Genomic DNA, 13,362 nt, shown 5'->3' on the forward strand with positions numbered 1-13,362 from the left:
CAGGGCTGCATTGGATTCCCAGCTTTAGCACTTACTAGCTACATGAGTAGGTGCAAGTAGCGAAACTTTTCCCAGTTTGTTTAATAATCTGTAAAATGGAGGTGGGCAATGTCTGCCTCATGTGATTCTGGGGAGAATTAAATGAGGCAGCATTTTGGGAGGACTTGACGCCGTGGCTGCACACTTAGTGTTGGCAGAGATGGTGGTGGTGAATCACTGTTGACAGGCACTCATGTGTGTGTCATGGTCTTTTCTGGAGCATGGGCCCTTTCCCCAATTTGATGATAAACTCCGAATTGGGCTGGAGATCCTCCTTCTGTTTCCTACTTCTTGTTTGTATCTAACTACTGCCTAACCTACCCCCAGAACCCAGCAGTGTGCTGTGCACTCAGTAGGTATTAAAAATCTGATGTGTCATTGAACAATCCTCCTTCACTCGAAGACCCCTCCCCTGGGACTTAATCTCGCTAGTAGAAATATTTCCTTTCCTTGTGTCAGTACCGGGGAGATGCTGATTATTTTTTCCAGCCTTTCTTCTTCTTTTTTTGATTGTGAATTGATATTGTGTATCACATGGTCAATGTCATGGTCAGCTGCTGCTAGGAAGAGCTGCTTTCCTTGCTTTCTCCTTAATGCAGCCGCTGTCCTGTTGGACTCTTAGGCTCTCCTTAGACAAAGAAGTGACTGCACAATTACCCTGCTTTTTACCCGTTAGAATGATGGCTACAAATGCCAGGAAGTTCTTAAAATACAGCACAACGCTGACCTGGTTATCTTCCAGCCCTGGGTCTTTATGGTCAGGCCTTTTAGTAATGGGATTGGGCTTTGTGACACAGCAGTGGTCTGAGACACAGTGGATGATGATTCTGCCTGCTCATGAGATTTTTTTTTCTTCTTTGCACCAGAAAAGCACTCAGTTTAAAAAAAAAAAAAAAAGTAAGGCATGTTCCTTGAAGTAATACCTTCTCACTGCTTAGGGCTGACTGCTGCACTTAATAGGTGACATCTGCTGGACTGAATTAATCAATAGCTACTCTGTCATTGCTGTGCTGATTTTATATTGTGTAGAAATGTTGGCATTGTCAGAATTTAGCATTTGTTCTGACTCTTTAGCTCAAAATGATATTCCAGGGCTTCTTACCCAATCTTTTTTCTTAAAGATTTGAAATCAGTTGTTTCCAAGAAAGAACTGAGAAGAAATGTTAGGGATTCTTCCTAGCTTTGTAAGAGAAATAACCAGTATTCAAAAATGTGTAGATGATAGCAGGGGTTACAGGGATACAGGTAGCAGTTAAGAGCTGAAGCTCAGGGCTCAGATTTCGGAGTTCAGATTCTCACTCTGCCACTCATTAGGTCTGTGACCATGTATAATTTATGTGTCCTCTTTTTCCCGTAGTTACATCACCTATGATGGGTTTAGTGGTTTAACTTTAGTACTTAGCTTTATAGGGTTGTTGTAGGGTATTTACAAGATGGAATACATAAACTCAAACACATGGTAAACACTCAATAAAGGTATATTGTTGTTGTCAATGTACTTTGCTTCTTTTCATTATCATCTGAGCTACAGGGAAAGGGTAGAAATTAAAAATTAACCCTCATGATTGACTAGGATGGTCAACCTATACTCTAATGCCTTAAAGGTAGACACAGTTGTGTATAGTGTGTATTACAAGGATCCTGTGTCCTACAAAACATACATACAGCTGACATGGAGCAAGTGGAACTCACACACATTACAGGTAGGAATGTGAAATGGTACAGCCAGTTTGGAAAATAATTTGGCAGTTTCCTCAACTTCTGTGTCTTACACTTTCATTTTTAAAACCTAACTCTCTCAATTCCTATTAATTTTATTGTAGTATAATTATGATGTAAACTGCATTTTTTTTTAAATAGATTTATTTATTTATTGGCTGCGTTGGGTCTTCATTGCTGTGCACGGGCTTTCTCTAATTGCGGCAAACAGGGGCTACTCTTTGTTGCAGTGCACGGGCTCCTCATTGCGGTGGCTTCTCTTATTGTGGAGGATGGGCTTTAGGCGCGCAGGCTTCAGTAGTTGCAGCACATGGGCTCAATAGTTGTGGCTCGTGGGCTCTAGAGCGCAGGCTCGATAGTTGTGGTGCACGGGCTTAGTTGCTCCGAGACGTGTGGGATCTTTCTGGAGCTGGGATCAAACTCATGTCCCCTGCATTGGCAGGTGGATTCTTAACCACTGAGCCACCAGGGAAGTCCCTGTTTCTTAATCAGATAAACAGTTTGCCCAGCATCACTTTTTGAATACACATAGCACCTATCATACGTCCCAGACACTCTACTTCTTGGGATTCACCCAAGAGAAATACGTAGGCTACGTCCTTGCAAAGGCTTGTACACAAATGTCACAGGCAGGACAGCAGACACGTGTGCCTGGTACTGTGAACTTTATTTATAATAGCCCCAAATTGGAAACTAACCAATTGTCCATCCACGTGTGAAGAGATCAGTAAGTGGTACTATATCCATTTCAGGGAATGTGACGCAGCAATAAAAACAAATGAGCTATTGGTATATGTAGCAACATGAATGATTCTCAAAATAATTGTGCTGAGTGAACCAAGTTGGACATAAAAAGAGTACATACTAAATGATTCCTTTTATGTAAACTTCTAGAAGATGCAAACTAATGTATAGTGACAGGATACAGAAGAGTGGTTTTCCGAGGACAGGGAGTTGGGAGAGAGGGATTACCAAGGGGTAGAGGAAAGCTTTTGAGAGTAATGGTTGTTAATTATCTTTATGGTCATGGTTTCATAGGGGTGTACGCATATAAAAGTTTATTTGTATGCTTTCTATATGTATATTTTATTGTCTATCAATGATGCCTTAGTAAAAATGTCTTCAAAAAATCAAGCCTACTGTATCAAAACAACAATACATTTGATCTGCTGCTATGGAATGATATTCATGGGCTAGCTTAGATGAACATTTGCTAAGTTGTTGGTTAGCTATTTTGTTCTCTTTTGGAATTTGTAGTGTCTATTAGAATATTTTGAAACGATATATCCAAGAAAATTTGAATTAATGACTTGTCTGTCTTTTGATCAGGTCCTCTGTGGCAGGTAGAGGTGTTTGCATTGTTGCATTGACCATATGAGCCATTATAACATCTAAATATCCTAAAATTTTATGCACAGACTTTGAATTTTGCCGCTTGGAAGTAAAAATAGCCTCTTTTCCTAGTGTTTTTCACTCTTTCTTTCCTTTCCTTGCTTTCCTTCTCCCTACTCCAACACCCTACCACCTTTCTGCTCAAACGAACACTAACTCCTGCATGGTAAAAGGAATGCAGAGGAAGCCTTGTTATTTGACACGAGCAGACTTAAAGTTGGTTTGTCAAAATTAGTTTCATTAGACTTATAGTTCATCATAAAAAGTCAGTTAAAATTGAGGATCATAAATTTTGACCTAAAACATACACATTTAAACTTTGACCTAAAATATATCTGTATGTGTAATAAATTTCTCTGAATATGGGTCTAACTGGAGTTCTACAACATCGTTCCTTCGTGAATCATTCCCACGTTGTGGGCCTATAATTCCTCATTTTGCGTTCTTTTGAGTGTGAACTTAAAACATATTTGAGAAGTACTATCAACATAGACTCCTTTTTTAAAATAAATTTATTTATTTATTTATTTATTTATTTAATTCGCTGTATTGGGTCTTCGTTGCTGCACACGGGCTTTCTCTAATTGTGTCGAGCGGGGGCTACTCTTCATTGTGGTGCGTGGGCTTCTCATTGTGGTGGCCTTTCTGGTTGCAGAGCACGGGCTCTAGGCACGTGGGCTTCAGTAGTTGTGGCACATGGGCTCAGTAGTTGTGGCTCATGGGCTCCAGAGCACAGGCTCAACAGTTGTGGCGCACGGGCTTAGTTGCCCCGCGGCATATGATATCTTCCCGGAGCAGGGCTCGAACCTGCGTCCCCCTGCATTGGCAGGCAGATTCTTACCCACTGTGGCACCTAGGAAGTCCTAGACTCCTTTTATAATAAAAAAAAATTCTTCCCATTCATTGACGGTTGTCTGGCCCTCACCTAACGTGGCAGCAGCTTTCTTCTTTCGTGATTCATCAGAGTGTTCTACTCAATTTTTGTTCCAACAACAACCCTCTCTTTTTGTGCTCATATTTCCTTGGCCTGTATGATATTTAAATATACAAGTACACGATGAATACAACTGACTTGAACGGCTTGAAGAACAAAGTAGTAGGCACACTACTCCATGGTGGGGGTAGCATACCCACCAAAGAGTTGAAACAAGTTGTTACGAAGTTGATTATGAGACTGTCTACTGCAGTGGTCCCCAACATTTTTGGCATCAGGGACCGGTTTCATGCAAGACAATTTTTCTAAGGATTGGTGGCGGGGGGTATGGTTCAGGCCGTATGTGAGCCGTGGGGCGTGGCAGATGGAGCTTCGCTTGCTTGCCCACCGCTCACCTCCTGCTGTGCAGCCTGGTTCTTGTCTGCAGCCTGGAGGTTGGGGACTCCTGGTCTACTGTATATACACATTGTAGGAAATCAAGACACAGCAAACTGTAGTCATTCATAAGCCAGAATTTGAAGATAATCAAATTTATTATTAAATAATTTATCTAAAATTTAGGAGGATTTTCTTTTAGTCTTCTTTGTGCATGCGTGGGTGTATAATTTATATTATTTTGTACCCTGCTTATGAAAAGCAGTGGACAGTGTCCTCACACCTAAAAATTGGACCTATCTCTAATTATCTCCTTTAAATAAACTTCCAGAAATGAAATTATCAGTCTCAAGAGTGTGACCACATTTACAACCCTTGGGTAATACTGCCACATTGGCTGTCCCCCTAAATTGTGCCTCCTGTAGAGCGAAGTGTGTATTTCACTGTATTTCTTGCCAACCTGAGGAGTGTTCATATACCTCCTACCATGGTAGTTAGAGAATGTCTTGCTTAGATTTGTACTTTAAACGTGTTATTGAGGATGAACTCTTTCCCCCTTTTAATTTCTTTCCAATTTGTTTTTTTTCCAAAAAATTTGTTACTAGTCTCTAACCAATTCGTATTAGGATATTCGTTCTATTATTTTTGGCAGCCCTAGCTAGTATCTCTCAGGTACGTAGTAACTTTTTGCCGTATTCTGCAGGCATATTTTCAAAGTTGATCACTGTGAAATCCCTTTGTGATGTCTTCTCTTGCTTTGTTTTTACTTAGAAAGCCTTTGACCAATCCAACTGAGATAAATTGCATAAATCTTTCTGTTTTATGCTTTCTTTTAAAGATCTAACTTTTACTTCATAAAGTTTTGTGGCTTGTAAGTACGGAGTATGATCTAACTTAGATTCTTTTTCAGATAAATAATTTCCACAACACCACTTTTTAAGTATTCTTTCATTTCCCCATGGAATTTTGGTGAAACATTTATCCCATATGAACATTATATATTGTGTCTGTTTAATGTATCTGTGTCTCCTACCACTGTAAGGATGTCGTTATTTCAACTTTATCATGGTTTTATTCTCTGAGTAAGTTTTTTTTTTTTGCAACATTTTTTACTGCTTTCATTGTATTTTCTCCCCAAATAACTATTCATAGGTAGGATGCATCCCAAGCTTTTAGGGGTGTTGCAAGTTTCTGTCCTGTTTTCATCTTCTGTAGGTAATTTCATAAGGAATCTTGTGTGCGTCTGAGGCCTTTGCTGTCACACCAGAAGGTTTGTCTCTTGGATTTTTAACATCATTGTACTCAACCTTTAGTAAACAAGATGCTTTTGCTGTTGCCTTTTCATCTAGTTTCTGAGTTGTCTCATTAATCTTATTTTCTTAGAAAGCACTTGATAAATAATGACTTTTTCAGAAGAGCAGCGCAGAGATGACTTGTTCCTGCCTGTGGCCTGTGTGATCCTTGCCATCCGAACTGGCTGTGGCGGAGTGGAAGGTGTCACCCAAGTGTGCACCTTCAGGAAGGTTTTCTTAACTGCTCAGTGAAGGAGATAAGGCCGTGTAGTGCCACATGCCCGTAAAATGTCCCGTTTGGAGTTAAATGCAGGGCTTTATAGGGCTCCGGTTGTTTGGACTGTCAGCTTATAAATCACAATGCACAGGTATTCTCAGGAGTGAGGTCAGCTGCTTTACTTCCAACCTGTCAGCTTTGTGCATTTGAAGAAAACAGTACAGCAGCTGGAATGTGTCTGAGTAGGAGGCAGAAGTTAGCCAGGCCAAATCCACTTGCCACGTCTGAGTTATGGGTGAGTCCAGGGGGCCAGCCTGACGACGACAGCAGTGACGTGAAGCCCACGCTTGGCATGCTCTCCCTGGAGAGCCATCCTTTGAATACCTCTTGGTGATCACTTCCTGGTTTTGACTTCTCAGTCTGCTCTCTCCCCCAGCTAAGTGACGCCAATATTTCACCTCCCTGATCTAATATGCTGAGGTACCCACTTAACATCGATTGCACATTTATAAAGAGCTATTAGCAGACTTGAAGAAAGGAGAAACATGACTGAAACAGAAGCAGGGGATGCACTCACCGCTTGGCCTTTGTCATGCCTCTGTGAGCAGCCCTCTGTGGGCTGTCACACCTGAATCCGAGAGGCCACCCGACAAGCCCCAGCTGCCACCTTGAGCCTCTGACGGCTGAACTGTTTGAAGTGTCTGTCACACAGAGGAGTGGTGCTCCTCTGGGGTTTCTATTCATTTTGGTTTTAGGAACATCTAAATCAAATGCATAGAGAGGGGAGAAAGATTTTAGTGTTGAAGATGTAAAGGAAGCAATGTATACCTTCTATTAAAGGGAAACAGATGCTATAGCATTTAAAGTATGGACTAGGAACTGAGTTTGTAGTCTTCCACATGAAAGTCCTTTTTTGAGAAGAAAGGAGAATCGTGAAGGAGGTCAAGTCATCCACGCTGATTCATCTCTCAGGTGGTGGTTTAGGTATGCATTTTCTCCTTCAATCATAGCGGAGGGGGTCACAGTAGCCCAAGACCTTCGGAGACATTATTTTTTAAATTTTATTTTTATTTATTTATTTCGGCTGCATTGTGTCTTTGTTGCTGCGCACGGGTTTTCTCTAGTTGCGGCAAGTGGGGGCTACTCTTCGTTGCGGCGCACAGGCTCCTCATTGTGGTGGCTTCTCTTGTTGTGGAGCACGGGCTCTAGGCACGCAGACTTCAGGAGTTGTGGCACTTGGGTTCAGTAGTTGTGGCTCCTCAGGCTCTAGAGCGCAGGCTCAGTAGTTATGGTGCACAGGCTTAGTTGCTCTGCAGCATGTGGGATCTTCCTGGACCAGGAATCGAATCCATGTCCCCTGCATTGGCAGGCGGATTCTTAACCACTGTGCCACCAGGGAAGCCTTGGGAGCCATTTTTACAGAGTTTTATTGAATTTGAATGTTTTCTGCTATTCCTTCACCCACCTTTTGTTTAGGTACTCCGATTAGGGCCTATGTCTGACTTCACTGACCATCCCCTGGTACAAGATTTGAAGCTTTTATTCCATTCTTCTCTTCCCTCTTTCCAGTCTTCCCTGCTACCCCCATGACACAAAAGCAGGCCAGCGGACACAGGAGCCTGTTACTGTGCGGTGGTAACTGAGACCGTGGACCCCTGGTGTTGGCAGAAGACCTGGTAGGAGCTTTTGGCCAGAGGGCTTGGGTGTGACTGTTGTGAACTGGTTGTGTGTCAGAATGCTCCCGTGTGCTCTGGGGAGGCACTCATGGAGACATGGACTCTTCCATTGCAGCCAGGGTACTGTCCGTGTCCTGTTCACCAGGACTACGTGTTGAAGGCAGCCTGAGTCTCTGTCCACCCACAGGAGGAACCATGGAGGGCAGCGAGCTGGGGTAGTTACTCATTCAACAGTTTGCCTCTTGGAAACACTTTCTGTTACAATGAAGGTGGTTGTTCCTGAAACCTGGAGAACTTCCAGCTGTATAAGGGATTTTCTGAAGCTTTCTAGATAGTTTCTCCTGATGTGTTAGTTTTCAGAGTGAAATATTACACGGAAGATGTTGAAAACCTTTCCCAGCTTTATGTGTACAAGAGAAAGATTCAATTAGGAAAACATGCGTTGTTAAAATGGCTTTCTTTCTGGAGTTGCTATTAACTCTACAAGTTAAACTCATAGCATAGAAGCTAGTTTAGAGGCTTTAACAGTTGTGCTTTTTAGTTTTTGCAGAGTAACTTGGAAAAGCAAAGGAGCTAGCCTATACTATGCTCTGCTTTCTTTCCCCAGTTTGGATTGTTATGTTGCCTGGATGCTGAAATGTTTGATTTTTAACTGAGTGTACAATGAGTCTAGGTAAAAATCTTTCTTGGGTTGGAGGCAGGGGAAGGAAGTAGAGCTGTGTTTTTTTTCCCTGAAAAATGTCACATAATTTCTGCATTTGGCTCTGACAACACAGCTCTCTGTTCCCTTAAAGAAGGGTGAGAGAGAAGCTGGGAAGCTGTTAGTGTGGGCTTACTCATAATTGTGGCTTTTCTTAGCTTAACTTCCATTTATCTCCTTAGATGAGTCACTCACATGCCCCTTTATCCAGCTCTGATAGCTTAGAATATATGCTGTATTTTCCTATTTATGCAGAAAGTATTATTTTTATATCAAGGTAATCCTTGCCATAAGAGTCCAACTTGACTTTTCATTGACTGTGGTGGGTTGAATACCGTCCCCTCCAAATTCACGCCCACCTGAAACCCCAGAATTTGACCCAATTTGGAAATAGTGCACGTCCAGTTACTTAAAGATGGAGATGAGGTCATACTGGGTAGTCTGATGACTTATAATAAGAGGAAAGGACACAGAGCGCTCTATGTGGAGACAGAGCCTCCAGAAAGCGCCCAGGAACAAGGAACAATTCTCCCTGGAGTCACCATGGGGAGCGTGAGCCACTAGCAACTCTTGATTCCAGACTTCTGGCTTCTGTAGCTATAGGAAAATAAATTCCTGTTGTTTGAAGACATCCATTGTATGGTAATTTTTATGACAGCTCTAGGTAACTGATAAAACAATCGATACAAAATGGCAGGGATTGAAGGTCAACCTCTTACTCACCTTCAGCTTGAGGTGCTGTGAGGTTAACAAGGTTTTAAAAATTGCAGTGTTTATACTCAATGCAGTAAAATTTTCCATATGCAAGAAGCTCCCATGTCTGCTACGCCTTCCATTTTAATTTGGTCAATATATTGTAAAAGGCAATTTACCAGAATCCTGTACCACTTGAAAGGAGCTTCTGTGGTCTTTTTAATCTTAATTTGTAGGAAGTGGTCTGTGGGGCAAGATGCCTGTTCCTTTGTTGTTTCACCAAATTTCAAATTCCGTAAACCTGCTTGTGCAGCACCTTGGAACTTAAGCAATCGATTGTATCTCCTAAGTATGTATTTGTTCACACCCTCCGTGCTCAAGGACTCAGGTTGGAGTGTCAACAAACAAGGTAAAAACCCTGTGAAGGATGCAGGATAGCACTCTTCAACAGTGTCCTTTTGAATGTTCACTGAGAATTGCAGAATTTGGGGCACAGTCTGCTGCCCCACACTGTTAGCATGAGGACAAAGGGAAGTCGATATGCAGTTACTGAAAAGAGTGTCTTTGAAGGGGGAAATGCCTCTTTTGGTGAATAGAGATAAAAATGTAGTATCTTGGGGACATTGATTCAGCTTCCCGTGTGTGTACCCCGAGCCCCGTATTCTCAAATGTATCCTGGAAACTTAAGTCAAGGTGAGTCAAGTCCTCATGCTGTGGAACTCAATTGTCCAGCAGCACTGCGTTCACCTGGAGTGGTGGTGGAGGTGATGACGTGGCTGCAAAATGTTCCCGAGATCCTGCAGCCTTGCACTTCTGCATGATGTTCTTTGGCTAGATTTCTTGGAACACGAGCCCTCTCCTTTGCTCTGAAGAGCTCCCTGACCACATAAGAATTGGCCCAATATCAAACAACCTCATGTTTTCATTATTAGGTGCTCAAAAGGAATGGCAAAGTCCTGAGATTTCTGCACACAGAATTTCTAGCTGATTCTGCTAATAGAGCCTCCCAGCCCAGATGGGCTCAGGACATAAAGCCAGTTTGGAATGGAGAATCACTCTGCTAGCTTTAGATGTCCTGTGTGCACATTCAGGAAAATCTGGCCGGTGTCCAGAAGAAAGCATGTTCTGTCATCCTCCCTGGGAGGTGCTGCACATGAGCTGGGCTTTTCTGGGTCAGAACAGGGCTAAGGGCTGGATGGGCCATGTGGGGAGCAAAGGGAAGGACAATAACATGTTTTGAATGTGAACCTTGCCAGGCATTACTTAGTCGATTTAGCCTTCAGGGTGTTCCTGTGGTTTGTAGGCCTTGGTATTCTTAATGTGGAAATGATTATTAGTCTTAATTTTGAAATTGAGGACCAGAAAGTTAAAATGATTCACTCCAGGTTATACAATTAAATAATTAGTACAGACTTCTTTTGGGGGCACTGAAGGAAAGAAATGGGAAAGGGTGTATGTGTGTGTGTGTAAATACAGTGGAATTTTTTTCTGATCATTTCTGATTTCAACCATTTAATTGCAACTTTGGAAGGACTCTTCCTAGTCTAGAAGAATGGGGCAGGCTCCATTCAGTCTAGCCTGTATGGTGAGAGCTGCAGTGTGATATATCATTGTTCCCTTGCCTACTAAGCATGTACCCCCTGATATGCACAAAAGGATGCAGAGAGAGCCTGGCTCCTTGTTCTTCCCTTAAACAATGCAATTAACCATGCAGATTAAATAACGTAGAATTAAATAATCTATATTTGTGCTTACTGAGGAATTCTATATATTCTGTTCTTATTTAAAACACAGACAAGTAGCGTTTTGTAATGTCTTACACACTCCTGAGTTTTCACTTATTTAATATATGAATTGATTTTTTTTTGCATGTGTCAGTGATAGAAGAGACAAAAGCTTCCTTAGTCCTGCACTGTGTCATGGACGATCCAATTTTATCTTAACAAAAGGGTTTCTCTTGGGCCAGTTCTCTACCCTTAATAACCCCATAAGCTGTTCGCAGGACATCCATCACTGCCCAGACCAATTGCTCGGAGGCCGTCGATGTTGCCCATTGTCTCCATCTGTGTGCCCTGCACAGCTGGCCCTTAGCGCTAGCCAGCCGTCCTTACTCTAGCTGACAGCACTCATCAGGGTGATCAGTACGGCTTCCCCTCCTCATGGCGCAATCGCTAAGTGGATTTACTTTACTTAATATCCACATGGAGTGACTGTTTGAATGGGCAGTGGGGATTTCAACAAGCCCTCTGCTGATAAACCTGTGCTGGAGTGGAAAGGAATTAAATATGACCAAACCAATGGGGGCAAAACTCTTTGGGAAAAGTGTCCCAAACCAGGTGAGTATAGGTAAATAGTGTAGCCCTTTATTTATTTATTTAGATTTATTTTATTATTTATTTATTTTTGGCTGTGTTGGGTCTTCATTGCTGTGCATGGGCTTTCTCTAGTTGTGGCGAGTGGGGGCTACTCTTCATTGTGGTATATGGGCTTCTCATTGCAGTGGCTTCTCTTGTGGCAGAGCATGAGCTCTAGGCACGTGGGCTGCAGTAGTTGTGGCATGTGGGCTCAGTAGTTCTGGCTCTCAGGCTCCAGAGCACAAGCTCAGTAGTTGTGGCGCACGGGCTTATTTGCTCCGTGGCATGTGGGATCATCCTGGCCCAGGGGTCAAATCTGTGTCCCCTGTATTGGCAGGTGAATTCTTAACCACTGCACCACCAGGGAAGCCCCAGTATAGCCCTTTAGAATTATTTTACACATGATTTTCCATGGCGAAGCATGAAGGGGGAACCTATGTGGAAAATCATTTGTTCTATTTTCCTTGAAAATCTCAGAGCTTTAAGTCGAAGGAAAAGTCAGCATCTCTTATATAGTTCACCCAGGGATCTAGTGATGGTTCTGTTCACCAGAACCAAGTATGAATTTGTGAATGAGCTTTTGCTGGCTGTGTTGCTAAGCTAACAGTTGTAAGCTCACTTTGTGGTTCATACATGAACTATTAGACCTTTATGGAAAGTACATGTATCTTACCTTAAGTTTAAATTACATTATCCATGCCAACACCAACTGACATCACCATGTGATATAGACAGTCAGCTCTGGGGTTACTGCTAATGCTAAGAAGGACAAAAATCCAAAATATACATTGCCTTCTAACCCTTTGCTTCTTAGCAAGTTGACTTTAGGCAGTTTTTCATTAGACATAGAACCTTTGGTTTTTCTTTTGAGTTCATAGATTTCATTTGGGAGTGGGAATAAGGCTGGAAAGAGAGTAAAATATGTGAGGAGGCGTATGCACTCATAAGAACTGTTGATTGGCCATTCCGTTAACAAGTGACCCATCAAGTTCACTACTCTTGTTAGATCTACCTTAGTTGGTTTTTTTGCTTGGGATGTTATTGTAATTTTTCCTTTGCTGTCAAGTGTACGGTGCCTGAGATCCAGGATTTCCACTGTTCCCCTAACTACGGAGGAGAGTGAGGGATCTGATATATCAGCAGGGACCCGAGGATGTACCTGAAGGGCCCTGCTCCAAATGGTTTCACAGTAGAGCTACAAAGGAATTTTGGATTCCACTCAGAAGTAATATATTGATTCTGGTTTTACATGGCTGGTTTAACTTTCCTTAGATCCAGGAAGAGTTACACTGTTGGACCTCCAATGCTTGCTCTTTGCAAACAGTCACATTTCCATATTTGTTCCGAAGCTTGAAAAACTTGGTGTTAGATGGTTCCTGATGGATTTAAAAGTTACTGTGACACTCAGCAAATTCCTTGCTCCTCACCTGATGGAATAAGCCACTTCTGCCCTTCCTGTCTGTGAGCCCCAGAAAAGGGTATGGAGTGTTTTGACCCCAGAGGACCTTGGAGTGGGAAGGTCTCAAATGACATAGGACATGGGAGAGTGCTGTTTTGTAGATTTGGCTCAGAAATTGGGCTGTTGAAAGGTATAAGATTTTCTCTTTGGGGGGGCGGGGGGCAGAGAGAAGAAAAAACTGTCACAGTTAAGAGGGATAAACCAAAGAAGTGGGTAAGCTTTGACAGTTTTCCTCTGCTGCTTTGTCAGATTGTCTTAAAGCACTTAGACTGCTGACTTAATTCCTTAGCAGTCCTGCTTGTTATGTCAAAAGTGTGTGTGTCTGGTGTGTACAGTTATGTACATAAGCATAAACATAAGAAAGGTAAGTAAATGACTATAGTGGAGGGTTTTATGTTCAGATTAAACCCTAATCAGCTATTACTGCCAAAAAAAAATAAACAAAAATAAAAGAAAGGTAAGTATAAAGGCTCAAAACACCATCAGTGGGACATCTATTGACCAAATAGGAA

General features: G+C 42.2%; 1 protein-coding gene across 3 annotated transcripts in view; it reads left to right on the top strand.

Annotated features, from left to right (window-relative positions):
• The window catches only part of TLN2 (talin 2), a 452,015-nt gene that overhangs the window by 207,694 nt on the left and 230,959 nt on the right, over positions 1–13,362 (top strand). Inside the window, exon 4 of one of the 3 annotated variants that reach the window (XM_057722678.1) lies at positions 7,538–7,644. The exons of the other annotated variants lie outside the window; for them this stretch is intronic. The gene's annotated coding sequence lies outside the window, so the exon portion shown is untranslated. The remainder of the gene's footprint in view (positions 1–7,537; positions 7,645–13,362) is intronic. 3 annotated transcript variants of the gene reach the window in all.

Source organism: Hippopotamus amphibius, chromosome 2 (assembly GCF_030028045.1).
Source record: "Hippopotamus amphibius kiboko isolate mHipAmp2 chromosome 2, mHipAmp2.hap2, whole genome shotgun sequence".
NCBI lineage: Eukaryota > Metazoa > Chordata > Mammalia > Artiodactyla > Hippopotamidae > Hippopotamus > Hippopotamus amphibius.